This window comes from Calliphora vicina, chromosome 5, assembly GCF_958450345.1.
Source record: "Calliphora vicina chromosome 5, idCalVici1.1, whole genome shotgun sequence".
Lineage (NCBI taxonomy): Eukaryota > Metazoa > Arthropoda > Insecta > Diptera > Calliphoridae > Calliphora > Calliphora vicina.
This window is the reverse complement of record NC_088784.1, coordinates 76,781,555-76,797,525: the sequence shown is the minus strand read 5'-3', so window position 1 is coordinate 76,797,525 and position 15,971 is coordinate 76,781,555. Positions and strand designations below refer to the sequence as shown.

Below are 15,971 nucleotides of genomic sequence, written 5' to 3'. Positions count from 1 at the left end.
CAACTGTAATAAAAAGGCTCCCAAAGGTATGCAGTACAAATTTAGATATTTTGTTTGCAAATAAATAAGAACAGGCAGGTGTATGTGTTTTGGAGAAACTTGAAGAACTAGTATTTATTAAAAATGTTTAACCACTGAGTAACTTTCGTTAAGAATTTGTTCAAATCGCACCCACAATACTTATTTATTACCATTTTGTTAGAGTTCCAGCACCACGGTGCAATGTCTTACAATTGGAAAATGAAAATAGTTTTTATATCATTTACCATAGACTTCCTAGTTCTAACATTACCTCCATCATGAGTTTGGTCAGTAGTTCAACTAGAATTTTGCTTAAATGCCAAAAAAAAAACCTTTTTTTGTGAGTTTAGTTGCATCATTATTGGTTTTGTGTCTGTGAAAGCTATTTTTTTTTTGTTCAACTAAATATGCTGTGCTTAGCAATTTAGGAGATTTAAACTGTGATTACAGTTTAGCCACCATAAATAAGCGGCCTGGAAAGGCAACAACAAACATTTAACGTAGTAGCAACCTTCTGTATGAGTGAATGTGTTTAGTTAACATTGAAATGTGCGCCTGAAAATATGCATTAAAAATTGTGTGGAATTGATGCCATGCAGCTATGCAAATTATATTATGTTAGTTTTGAGAAACATTCAAAATTTAAACAACTAAAAGCAATGGTAACTAACAAATAATGCTCTAGCATTTAAAATGATTAAAAAATGTTAAACTTTTGAATTTAATTATTTTTTTAATAATTCTAAAGGTCAATAACTCAAGTATCATAATACAATTTCTTCGTCTAAACAAAATTTGTATTAAATTTGTTTAAAACAATTCAAAAACTTTTTATTTTCATATGTATCGGGTATGTATTTATAAATACAAATAAAGCTGGCCACACACGGTTGATTTGTGAGTATGATTTGTTCGTGGTCGACGTCTTGTTACTTGTTAATGGGGCTGTGCGCGAACAAAATCACAAGTAATTGAAAATTTTCAAACACAAATAAGGCGAACAAATCACACACGGTGGCCAGCTTAAGGAAAACAAAAATGTCAATAAAATAAAAATAAAGTTTGCAGAAAAATATTATAAAATATTTGTAATACTATCGTAATTAATGTTTTTTCGAAACGATTTCTTGAAATACCGAATGATTTCAATAATATTTTAAATTTGAAAAGTGTTAATACTCAGTATTGCCGTCTATAAATACCTTAAATAGCTAATAAAGTTAATGTTTTCATATACATGTATAAATAAATATAATGTTTCATAAGTCCATCAGAGCGACAATATATTATTCCCCTTTTTAATTTAAAAATAATCTTCGTCTATGGCTTAAAAGAAACTCTCTATCATGTATGTATACCTGCATATATAAATATTAGACTGGCTCTTGTTTTGGACTATTTGATTTTCGGCGTATGTATAAGGGATTAGTGACCATCTGTGGATATTTTTGATGGCATAGAAAGTTTATTTTGAGCCCATAAAAAGGCTGAAGAATCGCTGATCGATGAAAATCCATAGATCTCTTGGATAATTTAATATGTTTCCCAGAGAGTTATCAAGATTCCTAGAGAGAAAAGAAGCCATCAAAAGTGTAAAAATATTTGCCAAGGATTTTCTAATGACAAATCTAAAAACCGTTATGATGTCAAATAAAAACTTCGAAGCACCCATTGATCTGATCTTCCTTTTTAGACTGCAAAGAAGAATAAAGAAAAAAAAGTACCAATAATTACCACCTTTGTATGCTCATTAACTCCGAACCATCCTAGGTCCATTATTATAAAAAATTCTAAAAATACCATTAGAATATTCAAAAAGTAGCATTAGTTCTCCCTGTATTTGATTCTAACTTCATTCTGATGCACATCAGCTAACTTTTATATCGATAAGTTTAATAAAAGAAAATATTAAAAATCTGCCATAAGGAGAAAAAGTACCAATTTCCCTGTTACTCTATTTTGCGGACATTTTTTGTGATGACTTAAAAATTTGGGATTTACAATAGATGGCGTATCTTTTGAACGCGGTTTTTTGTTTTTAATAACTTATATATCATTTTGAAAGGTACATATCTGTCATTTATTCTCGCTTAGTTATTCAATATTGTAAACAACAAAGTTTTTTTTGCTTCGAAAATGTGGAATTTGATACCAACACTTCTTTAATATCAAACAAAATTCTGCTGAAGCGCTCTGATTGCTCACCAAAGCTTATGGTATATGTGTTCCATTGGATTCAAAAGACGAGGATCGCCCAGGTCAGCCAAAAAAGTTTGAAAACCAAGAATTGGAGGAATTACTCCATGAAGATTGTTGTAAAACTCAACAAGAGCTTGCAAAATCATTGGAAGCTACTCAAGCAGCAATTTCAAAATGTTTGCGAGCATCCAAAACCAGGGAAATTTGTTACCATACGAATTGAAGCCGAGAGACTTTGAAAGACGATTTTGCATGTCCCGAATTGATGCTTGAACACTATAAAAGAAAATCATTTTTGCACCAAGTTATTATTTGTGATGAAAAATACATACATTACAATAACCCGAATCATACGAGATCGTACGACCAGCCGAATCGATACCAAAGCCAAATATACATGGCTCTAAAGTAATTCTCGGTATTTTGGTGATAGTAAAAGGGTCCTATGTGTTCTAAGCAGCTGAAGGCCATCACAGGGAACATCTACGGAACCTCTACTGATTCGATTTAAGCGATCATTGTCCGAAAAACTCCCAGAATATTCTCGGCAAAAAGTATTTAGAATGAAATGGTTGGTAAGTTTTGCCTCATCCGCTTTATAGACCGTGCTCCGTCTTACTAATATTTTTTCGATCGATGCAGAACGCTCTCTCTGGGATACGCTTCACTTTGGAAACAGAGTATCCGAAGTTTTGCCTCACCCGTTTTATAGCCTCGCCTGCTTTATAGACCAGACCGTGCCCGATCCGACTACTATTTGTTTCGATCTTTGCAGAATGCTGTATCTGGGATACGCTTCTCTTTGGAACTGAGTATCCGATATTCTTGGCCTCAAAAGAAGAGCAGTTCTTTTGCCTCCGAATCCATATGTGTTGCCGGAAAAGATGGGAAAGGGTCATAGCTAACGATGGCCAATACTTTGAATAAATTTTGATTGTACAAATGTTTCAAAATGAACGCTAAAAATTTTAAAAAATCTCGCATTTTTAAGTCATATACCCAGTAGATAGCCTTCAATGATAGATATAGTCATTTTTTTTTCATCAAAAAAAAAATGATTGTCATAAATTCTTTTTCAAAAAAAAAAATTTAAATTAAAAAAAAAAAATTAATTAAAAATGTGGAAACAATAATTTAAAAAAGTGAAGGGTATATAATATTCGGCACAGCTGAATATAGCTCTCTTACTTGTTTATATTAAAAATTGATTGTTGGTGTAAAATATGAGTGATTTGATTTGAATTGGATTTATGTACATTGTACACCTTCACACTCGAGGTTCAAATAACACCTTGTTATCAAACTTGGCTTGATAATTTCGTTTTTACCCCATTTGATATAATACAAATTTTATTTCAACAAATTTTAGTATCGTAATGAGAGGTCATAATAAAATATTCATATATTTATGTCAATTTATAGAAAAACATTATTTTATTAAAAATTCGAATTTCTCTGTCTCTCTACCTTTTGGCGTTTGGGATGGGTGATGTTGAATGATTACTCTCTTATAGATTCATATACAATCGTTAAAATTTGCATTTTTTAATCCTCATTTAGCATTTATTAGAATCGAAACATTTTTTTTTAATTTATTGAAATTTCGTTGAAAATGAATTTTAAAAATATAAAATTTGGGATTTGAGATATTTCATTTTAGCCTATGGTTTTAAATTGCGATCTGTGGTTATTGTCTTCACTGTTTGCCTACAATGTACAATCGCTGTTGGTGCGAGTCTCCAATATTTATATAATTTTATGATTTTCGTTGTTATCAAGTAATATTTTAAAGTTAAATTATCTACAGCTAAATGAAATACAAAACCTTTTTTAATGGTTTTTTTTATACCCTTCGCCATGAGTGGCAAGGATATATATAAGTTTGTCATTCCGTTTGTAATTTCTACATTTTTCATTTGCGAATACACAAAGTATATATATTCTGGATCGTTATAGATAGCGAAGTCGTTAATCCATGTCCGTTCGTCTGTATGTTGAAATAAACTTTCCGAAGCCCCCAATAACTTACATACATGATTCATACATCAGTATATCGGGAATTCTTCCCTCTCGGTTGCTAAATAAAATAAACAAAATCGGCCAACAAATGGCTGAGATATCGGGACAACCTCAATTTTTTCCCCTATTTTTGATCAATATCTGGATTAGTATAGACAATATGGATATCTAATGATAGATATTTCAAAGTCCATTGCAACGATGTATATAAGGCTTGATGTATATAGTAAGTTGGACCTACAATGGGTCAAAATCGGGAAAAATATTTTTTAACCCGAATTTTTTTTCATCAAAAAAATTTTTTTTTTCATAAATTCTTTTTCGAAAATTTTTTTTTTTAAAAATTAAAAAAATTTAGAAAAAAAATAGGAAAAAACTTTTTTTAAAAAAAATTTGGAAAAAAAAATTTAAAAAAAAAACAATTAAAAAAAATTTAATTTTGTTTAAATAAAAATATTATTAAGTATAATTTGGTGAAGGGTGTATAAGATTCGGCACAGCCGAATATAGCACTCTTACTGGTTTAATATTCGTATGTACTTTGACCCAAAACGTGAATCTTCAAATTAAACGTTATCCGATTTAGCTATTTATACCTTAGTAATATCGAGGAAGTTCAAAATAAGTACCACCCTAGTATTATACATAATAAATTGTTAAGTGTTATATTTTAAAATGTATACAGTGGGGTTTTATTGGTTCTAGTGGTTTCCGTTAACCAGAGCTGTAAATGAATCAATCATTTTTGAATTAATTCGCGAATCATTCACACAAAAAAATGAATTGAATGAAATTTGAGTCAATTCAAATGAATTTGGTAAAAATGAATTGCAATTCGTTTTCAATTCAAATGAATTGAATTGATTTTGAATTAATTCAAATGAATTTGGTAAAAATGAATTGCAATTCGTTTCCAATTCAAATGAATTGAATTGATTTTGAATTAATTCAATTCATTTACAATTCATTTGAATTGAATTGATTTTGAATTAATTCAAACGAATTAGAAAAAAAATTAGCAATTCATTTCCAACTCCGACGCGAAATTCGCAGCATATTTAGCAGATTCTTCAATGTCATTAAGTATGCAGTATAATTAATCGACGGTTAAAAAGTCTTCCTTTAAATATAATGCGCCGTTACCATCGTCAGCTGGTGTTGAAAGATTATTTTCGTACGCCTCTATTCTAAACATCCCTAAACGTGGATTTCTTTCAGATGATAATTTTGAAAAGCTATTGTTGTTTAAGGTGAATGATGCATTCTAATTAAATCTAATTAGCCTTATTTATGAAACTCAATTGTGTTTTGAACTACATACATTGTTATTTTTCCTGATTTTTGATTATTTTTGGAAGATAGTTTTATTTTTTTGAAATAAATATAATATAAATATTAGCAAAAAGTTTGTTGTTGGGTGGTCGTGGGTCACAAAATTTCAAAAATTATTAATTGCTTCTTGAATATTAAATATGTTTTGTCGTTCAGTGTATTTCAAAATAAAAATCAGTTCTTCTTGAAGAAATAAACTCCAAACACCATGTTTTCATTGATCAGGCGCGTATACAGGACAAGGCTTTTCAATTTTTGTACTGGATATTTTCATTTTGGTAGGAGAAATCTTTCATTCCCCCTAGAGATCTGCTCTTGAATTTGATTGATTGCAACTCATTTTTGAATCATTCATTTGAATTGCTAATTCTTTTTTCTAATTCATTTGAATTAATTCAAAATCAATTCAATTCAAATGAATTGTAAATGAATTGCAACTCATTTTTACAAATTCATTTGAATTGAAAATGAATTGAAATTCATTTCTGCCTAATTCGTTTGAATTGATTCAAATTTCATTCAATTCATTTTTCCAATTCAATGAATTAATTCAAAATTTAGCTAATTCATAATGAATTAAAATCAAAAAAGAATGATTCATTTACAGCTCTGCCGTTAACGTAGCTTTTTTCCCCCAACAGTGAGTTTTTTTTATGGTATTAATCTCCATGTTTAAGTTTCACCAGTTCATGGCATATAAATATAAATAAAAGATAGAAAATACCGTAGTGGTGTACAAGAAAGAAAGAAAAAAAAAACTAGGCCAATCCTTTATAGTACAGCAACATCGCTGTTTGTTAAATAATTGTGCATACTGAATGTTGATTTGTCAGCAATCGTGGTAATTGCAAACGCGAGCCAGCAAACTGAAACCCGTGTGGCTGCTTGCTTTGTGCAAAGCAAATCAGGCAAGTGCAAGTCAGAATTCATAATATGACTCGCTTAAATGAAAAATGAAACAGTTTAAAGATTTATTTTAAGCAATATTTAAAATAAAGTTTTATTTTTTTAATCACTAATTTAAAGTTTAAATATTATTAAAGAAATTAAATTAAATTACAGAACCGTTTTATGTTTCATACTTAAATCCTTTGAAAAAAAACTATCAAATATAAATTATACTTCCCTCATAATCATTTATGTCCAACTATCAGCCTGTTCACAACTTAAATAAATTATTCCTTAAGCCTTAAGAGCCTCTTATAAACTATGTACATATATCCTAATGAATTCTCTTTGTTCTAAAGAAACATATCCACATATTATGTACTTGTGTTAATGATGATGGTGCTGATAGTATTTGTTAAATACAAATATGAGTATAATATTGATTTAAAGCAATATAACTCTAAGCATATCTACATACATTTATTCAAACTGTATCTAGATTCCATTAGTTAAAAATTGTTAATGTCAACGGAATATTCAAACAACTTGTACTGGCAAATATTTACTAATCATGTGCGTGCATGCATTTTAGTTACTTACTTGTTTCAATACTTTGTTTTGGGGTTTATGTGCATTTAAACCTGATCTAATTAATGATATCTAATATTTAGTTTGTGTGTGTGTGTGTATCTCTGAGCTGGTCATTGTTGTTTGCTAAATACTTAAAGATAATTACTTGATGCTGCAAATAATTAAATGTTGTAATTAAAAACAAACCAAAGTGATTTACACATAGTCCATATATGGATACATACGCATTAGGGTGGGTTTTAAATTTTCAATGCCTCGAAGGTCTAAAATTGTTTTCCATTATCTTAAAATCGAATGCTAAAAATTTTAACAAAATCGGATAACGTTTAGAGTTTGAACATTTAAACAAAAACTAAAAATATAATTTTGAAAAAAATAATTTAAAATTAGTTATTGTTAGATATTTAAATAAAAAAAATTTCAGACATCGATAACCCATTATAATTTGATACCAAACAAAATAATATCTAAATGTTCGTGAATATCGCAAAGTGCCACACTAATACACATCCATACATATAATTATTATTTATACAGCCTTAAATTATGCTATGGTTTGTTGATCTTTAAACAAGAAATGGTGAGAGCCAACAACACATGTTTATAATGTGTTACATGGGAGTAAAAGTTGTATATTCGGCAAAGTGAACTTAAGAAAATATTTTTTGGTTTAAATAAGTTTTTTCCCATTTTGACCCATTGTAGATCCGAATTACTTTGATTATATACATCATTGGAGAGATCATTGAAATATCTGTCATTAGATATCCATATTGTCTATATTAATGACTTAGTAACCCAGAATCTTATAAACCCTTCACCAAATTATACTTTATACTTTAATTATATAATTTTCTTTAAAATTTTTTTTCAATTTTTTTTTTAATTTTTGAAAAAAAAAATTTTTTTAAATTTTGAACAATAATTTTTTTTTAAATTTGTGAAAAAAAAAATTATGATAAATAAATTTTTTAGGTAAAAAAAAAAAATCGGTTTAAAAAATTGTTTCCCGATTTTGACCCATTGTAGGTCCAACTTGTATACATCGTTGCAATGGACTTTGAAATATCTATCTTTAGATATCCATATTTTATATATTAATGACGTAGTAATCCAGATATAGATCAAAAATAGGCCAAATATCGAGGTTGTCCCGGTTTTATCCTTATATCACTGGCCGATTTTCTTTTAGTAGAAACCGAGCCCGGAGAATTCCCGATTTATTGATGTATCAATCATGTTTTTAAGTTAGTTTTGGGGCTCCGGAAAGTTAATTTCAAATACAGACGGACAGACGGACATGGCTATATCGACTTCGCTATCTATAACGATCCAGAATATACTTTGTAGGGTTACAAATGAAAAATGTAGAAATTACAAACGGAATGACAAACTTATATATACCCTTGCCACTCATGGTGAAGCGTATAAAAATAGTTCAAACATAGAGGTAGCCGAGGATGTTTGCTAATATCTCAGTCATTTGTGAGCTAATTTTTCCCGAATTTAAATAGCAACCTAACCGGGACCGTAGCTTATATATTGATGTATGAATCATGAGTGTAAATTATTTGGAGGCTTCGGAAAGTTGATTTCAACATACATGCAGGTGGATAGGATTTGATTTTAGACCTATGGTTTCTTGAGGAAACTTTCTTAGAATTTTAAGTAGATTGCTTTTCTGCTATACGATTTTTTACTTTTTGATCGTTCATACAAATCGACCCAGTCTAATGTATACCCTTACCCTTAAATGGTGAAGGGCTTACAAGGTTTTTGTTCATGACGTGAAACATATATAGATTTGTGGGTGGGTCTAAAAGTTCGTCCCTTTTTTAATGAAAAATTATTTTATTTTTCAACATAGTAAACTTTGAACTTTTTTTATCCCTTCCAAAAAATAAGATTTGTCGAGGTCATCAAAATAGGTATTTTTTGTGAGATGATTTTATCGTTGGAGTCAAATCACTTTCCGGCAAGACATTTATTCAGGTTTGGAAACAAGAAATTGTCAATCGGTGCAAAATTCGGAGAATAGGGCGGAAAAGGGAACATTTCATAGCCTAATTAATAGATTTTTCTCATGGAAACTGCACATGTGTGTACCCTTTTGTACACCCGATTGTGAGCAAACGCGGCAGCCATCTTACTCATACCCAAGTGATCATTCAAAATTGAAACCACTGCCAATGCACATTCAATCTCAGATCAGCCAACATCGTGTTTTTTTTTAATTTTTTCGGGTGTATAGACCTCAACATCTTCCGTGCTTGTACGGCCACAACGAAATTCAGTAAAACACTTTTTTACCATTGAAATTGATGGTGCAGAGTTCCCACAGTATTTATCAAGCTTAGCCTTTATTTGAGTGATGGTTTTTTCCACAAAAAAAAATCTAAATGAGCAGACGAAATTCACTTTTTTCCTAAACAGCATGTTCAAATTTTGGCAGGAGTCAAGTGACAGATGCCTGTTGACATGAGCAGTGTCGCCCTTTCAGTTAAGAACCGGGAAATTCAAAAACCATGAGAAATCTGTGTGTATTTCTTCAGCAAACATTTTTTTAAATTTTTTTAAAATAAAGTGGAAAATCGGCACTAAATTCGAAAAATGGTGAAAAAAAAAACAGATTTCTCCAGGTAAATAATCCATTTTTGGAAATTTTGAAAAGTTTTATGAGAATTGTTGGCCTTTATCCTCCGGGATCAAAGGTAAATTTTTTTTTAATATTTTTAATTTTTCATTAAAATACATCGAAATGATTTTTATTGGCAGATTTTTACAAATAAAACTGCAGCCCGACATCTTATCTCATTTATTCTTAAGAATACATATTTGTTTAATATTTACATTTACATATTTCCCTTTAATATTATTTAAATCCTATTAAATGAACTGAAAAAGTACTATAAACATAAATAATTGTCTTAAGTACTTTACTTTAAGAAAGAAGAGAAAATTGCTGGTCTTCCAGTGACTGGCTTGATGTATAAAGTTTTCAAGTACTTACATAGTATGCAATTTATTTTACTTAAAATCTACTTCACTTCAATACATTTCTTATTGTCATTATGAAATGATTGTATTATTTTTTGTTTCTTCTGAAAACATATCCGCAAAACATCTAACTACCAACCCCCCCCCCCCAAAAAAAAACAAAAAATAAACAAATTTTTTGGGATTTTCAAAAATATATATAAAAACATTGGGGGTATTCACAGGTCCAGATTACAAGGTTTAAAAACAATAAAATAAAGATGTTTAAACATAAATTAGCCAACTTGCTAGCAAAATATTTATGTGTTTTGCAACTAGGGTCAAAATGTCATTGCCTTTTTGAATGAAACACAGGTTTTTGGATAAAAAAAATTATTTTATTTTTCAACATAGTCTCCTTTGAGCTCTATGCATTTTTTTAACGTTTCTCCAATTTTTTATCCCTTCTAAAATATAAGATTTATCGAGGTCATCAAAATAGGTATTTGTTTGTGAGATGATTTCATCGTTTTCGCTGAAACATTTCTTCAGATTTAGAAACAAGAAATCAGTCGTGGCTAAATCCGGCTAATCGTTCGGCATCTTCCGTGCTTGTCGAGGTCAACAAAGTTGGTATTTGTGAGCTGATTTCATCGTTGGAGTCAAATGTCTTTCCGCAGAGACATTACTTCAGGTTTAGAAACAAGAAATCACTCGTCACTTGTGGCTAAATCTGGAGAAAAGGCAGGAAGATCAAGCATTTCGCAGCCTAATTCATGGAATTTTGCATCCGACTGTGAGCAAACGTGCCAGCCATCTTGCGGAAAGCTTTCTCACTGAACCATGAGAGGTACATATAGCTTCCACAATCTCTCGCACTTTTAATGTCCGATCGGCCAATACTTTACGATATTTTTCAATTGTTTCGGGTGTAGAGACCTCAACTGAGCGTCCACAACGTTCGGCATCTTCCGTGCTTGTACGGCCACAACGAAATTCAGTAAACCACTTTTTTACCATTGAAATTGATGGTGCAGAGTTCCCATAGTATTTACCAAGCTTAGCCTTTATTTGAGTGATGATTTTTTCCGCAAAAAAAAAATCACCCCTATCGTGATATTCCCCTAAACTTTTCATTCACAATAGTTGATTTTGTTCGTAACAGCTATTTATTGTTTACAAAATTTCATCTAAAAATTTCACAACATGGGGAATTTTTTCACGTGAACAAAGTTTATGAACGAAAAATGGGAAAAGTGAACATATTTCATGGGAAATATTGATTCGCGATAAGGGTGAATATTTAATGAGCAGACAAAATTCACTTTTTTTCCAATTTCTTCTCAAGTCACGAGGTAGTCTTCTATTAATGGCTGTCAAACACAAACTAAATGACACAGCTTGTTCAATGTTGATAGGAGCCAACTACCGGGAGATTCAAAAAGCCGCGGAAATGTTGTTCCACCATCGTATTTGTATACCCTTCACCTTCGTGAGATGGATATATAAGTTTGTCATTCCGTTTGTAATTTCCACAATATCATTTTCCGACCCTATAAAGTATATATATTCTGGATCCTTATAGATAACGGAGTCGAGTAAGCCATGTCTGTCTGTTGAAATCAATTTTCTGAAGACCCCAGATATCTTCGAGATCCAAATCTTCAATAATTCTGTCAGCCATGCTTTCGAGAAGTTTCCTATTTAAAATCAGCAAAATCGGTCCACAAATGGCTGAGATATGAGGAAAAAAACAAGGATAACCTCAATTTTTTACCTATTTTTAACCTATGTCGGGATTACTAAGTCATTAATATAGATAATATGGACCTTTGCAACGACGTATAACCCGAATTTTTTTTCACCAAAAAAAAATATTAAAAAATAAATTTTTTTTTTTAAAATTTAAAAAAAAAAAATTTTAAATTTAAAAAAAAATTAAAATAACAATTCGAAAACAATTTTTTCCCAAAAAATGGAAAAAAATACTTTGGAAAAAAAATAATTTTGTTTACCTAAAAATTTGTATTTTGAAGTATAATTTGGTGAATATATGTATAAGGGTATATAAGATTCAGCACAGCGTCTTTTATATAAATAGAATTCCTTCATCGTTGAATTAATTCATATAGAATTAATTCATAACAGAATTCATTCAAGCTTTGAATTCTTTTAATTCAAATCTAAGAAAATTTTAATTTTTTTCATTCAGTTTTCATTTTGTTTTGTATCATTTACAAAATCAATTGAAAATAAAATTGTTAAATCATTAAATATGTTTTTTTTATATGTTTCAACAAGGAATTAATTCTATAAAGAATGAATTCTCAAAGGATTGAATTCAAAACATTTAAAGTGCAAAGGAATTAAGCCTATGAATTAATTCACAATGAATTCTTTAAGGGAATGGTTAAGATATGAAATTTATTTTGATTTCTAAAATTGAATTAAGAATTAATTCATTCGAACCTTTGTGTAATAGCTTCGGAATCATCACAGATATCAGTAGAGAGGGAATATATGTATATAGAAATTAATAAATAAAAACTTTTCATGGACCCTTTTTCAGTCTAGAGGACAACGATGTGTATATTTTGTCATATTTTGACTATAGAAATTTGAAACAGTTTGCATCACCTGTGAATAGCAATACTATATTCATTCATAACTATGAATTCAGTTTTTCTGTTTACTTCAATTTCTTTGAATGATAAATATAAGCTTGTTAGGACATTAAGGACATCTGCTCATTCAGCATAAATAATATTAGTTTCTTGTTTCTATTTATATTTTCTTTTCCTTCTTTTTGTACAATACAACATAAACAAACCCCAAAATATTTAACAAAAAAAAAAGTTTTTCCTTTTATAAAAACTAAAAGAAAAACATATAAATACTATTTATTTTATACATACATAACTTGTGTTTATATTAGGATGGTCCTCATATTGTTCCAAGGTCTAAAATTATTCTACGTTGTCTAAAAATCGTATGCTGAAAATTGGAGCAAAATGGGATAACGTTTGGAGGTTACAAACAATTTAACAAATTTTAAAAATTAAAATTGAATAGAAATTCCGATTAAAAATAGTTTTTGTATTTAATTTGGCCATAGACTTTTCTGACATTGTTTAAATTTTATCTATGCACAGTTCCGTTAATGAATTAATTCATAGGCTTAATTCCTTTGCTTTTCAAAGGTATTTGTATCAAGTTATAATAGGTAAACGATGTCAGAACATTTTTATATTGAAACATCTAGGGAAATGAAATACATAAGCTATTTTCAGTTGGATTTTTTGTGGAAAAATTCGTAATTTAACCCAAAACTTGAAACTTTGAAAATAAAATTTTCAACTTTTCGTTTTTATAGGGAGGAGTTCTATTATTTAGAGCTCGTTAAAGCCCAATATAAGGACCACCCTAATAAACATAAAGAAAACTGCAATAAACATAAACTATCCTGAAAATATTGTCATATAAATGATAATAAAATATGACAACCGATTTTATTTCTAGTGTCTCCTTCGTGTTTCTTCCTTTTTTTCTCTGAACTTTTATTTTGGTACTTTTAAAGACTGAATGAAGTAACTCAGATGTCAAATGTATAAATCGATTATAGTTATGTATTTTTTTTTTCTTCTTGCAGCCAATAAACAATTTATTGGACCATAATTCTTTGTTCTTTCTATTTTTTAAATTGACAACAATAAACAAAACAGTTTGAAAGTATAAAGTACAGATAATTTATAGTGACAACTTATTGGCCAAACAAAAAAAAATAAGGCGAACCTTTTAAAGTTTTATCAGAATTAAATGGAAATATGTATTATAAAGATGAGATATATAGCTAATGCACTGAATGTTTACATTGCAAATCATCGTTGTTATTGGTTGTATGATTTAAAAATGCGGGATTTACAATATTTTGAACGCTGTTTTTGTTTTAAATAACTTATAGTACATTTTAAAGAGTACATATCAAAGCGTCATATGCGAGAAGTTTTGCTTTACTTCTTTAATTTAAAAAAAAAAAGTATCTAACGCTAAAGCAAACCGATTGCTCACCAAAGCTTATCGTGAATGTGTTCCATTTGTTTCAACTTGCAAGAGATGGTTTATGCGAAGTCGTGATTTTGACACGGAAGACAATGATCGCCCAGGCCATCCAAATAAGTTTGAAGAGCAAGAATTGGAGGCATTACTCCATGAAGATTGTTGAAAAACTCAACAAGAGCTTGCAAAATCATTGGGAGCTACTCAAGCAGCATTCATCCAAAATCACGGAAATTGGGCACCTTGATTTTGGTGGAGAGACCTTGAAATTCGATTTTGTATGTCCGAAATGATGATTGAACGCTATAAAAGAAAATAATTTTTACACTGAATTATTACTTGTGATGAAAAATGTATCCAATACAATAACCCTAAGCGTAAGAGATCGTATGTAAAGCCCGGCCAAACAGCCGAATCGACACCAAAGTGAAATATCCTGTATCCAAAGTCAAATTCTCTATATTTGGTGCATGTGAAAGGGTCTTATCTATTATGAGATGGTAAAATCTGACCGGACCATCACAGGGAACCTGTACCGAAGGCAACTGATTCGATTGAAGCGAGCATTGCCCGAAAAATATCCAAATTATGAAGCCAGACATGAAACCTTAATATTCCTTAATAACAACGCCTGTTAAAAAGTATTGTTACGTTTTTACCTTTTAAAAAAGATGGTTTATTTCCTTTAAATAAACCGGATATTTTTGATTGGAAATAAAAGCAGTTTAGTAGTTTAAAATTGTAACAACTCTTTATTTATTCAAATGTACAACAACAGCAAGTTTAAATCGTCACTATGTGTTTTTAAATTACACTTTATAATGTACAAGAATGCTGTAGATGTTAACTCTAACAGCGCCTATAATAAACTCACTCACTACTGCAACCGCAGCCACTATTTATAGACAGTGCCATCTTCATGCGAGTAGCTTCGATTGTTATTAACGGATAAAACTAGACGGGGTTGTCATAGAATCCAATAATTGTCGGAATCGGTTTTGAAAACGACAAAAAAGGTACATTTGACTTATGAAATTCAATGTAATTTTTTGTTAATCGATAAGGAATTTAATTCTAGATCGAATATAAAACCAATAACTTTCAATTTCACGAGACCAATGTCCTTTTTCCGTCGTTTTCAAAACCGATTCCGACAATGATTGGATTCTATGACAACCCCAAGAATACTCGAATAACTATAATTGTTGATAAGTAGAAGCTTCTACTGATGGACATATTTATAAACATGATGAGTGTTGCAAGTAGTCGTTACAGACTGTTTAATTCGAATCGCTACTGCAAAATTCGTAACAGTATTTAGAATGAACCAGTTGGGAAGTTTTGCTTCATAGTCCAGACCGTGCCCGTCCGATTACTATTTGTTTCGATTGATGCAGAACGGTCTCTCTGGGATACGCTTCAATTCAGAACAGAGTATCCAAAAGATTCGGTTTAAAAAATATTTTTTCCGATCTGACCCATTGTAGGTCCAACTTACTATAGCTTTATATACATCTTTGGAATGGACTTCGAAATATCTATCATTAAATATCCATATTGTCTATATTAATGACTTAGGAATCCAGATATAGATCAAAAATAGGCCAAAAATCGAGGTTGTCCTGATTATTTCCTTATATCTCAGCCAATTGCCGATTTTGTCGATTTTAAATAGCCACTCATGGAGAAGGGTATAAAAATTGGCTTAAGCCTTTTTGTAATAGATTTCAATTGAAGAAAAACTTAATTATTCAATATGGTTTTAAAGCAATTTTTTAAGAAGTTATACAATTTGGCAATTGAAATTATGATATACATATCAATTGCCAAATGAATATTTCAAATATACATTTAAATATAATCACAAAATATTATCATTTAAGGAAAAT

At 30.0% G+C, this 15,971-nt stretch overlaps 1 protein-coding gene across 1 annotated transcript in view; it reads left to right on the top strand.

Annotated features, from left to right (window-relative positions):
* The window catches only part of Sdc (Syndecan), a 510,046-nt gene that overhangs the window by 489,283 nt on the left and 4,792 nt on the right, over window positions 1–15,971 (top strand). The gene's annotated exons all lie outside the window — the stretch shown is intronic.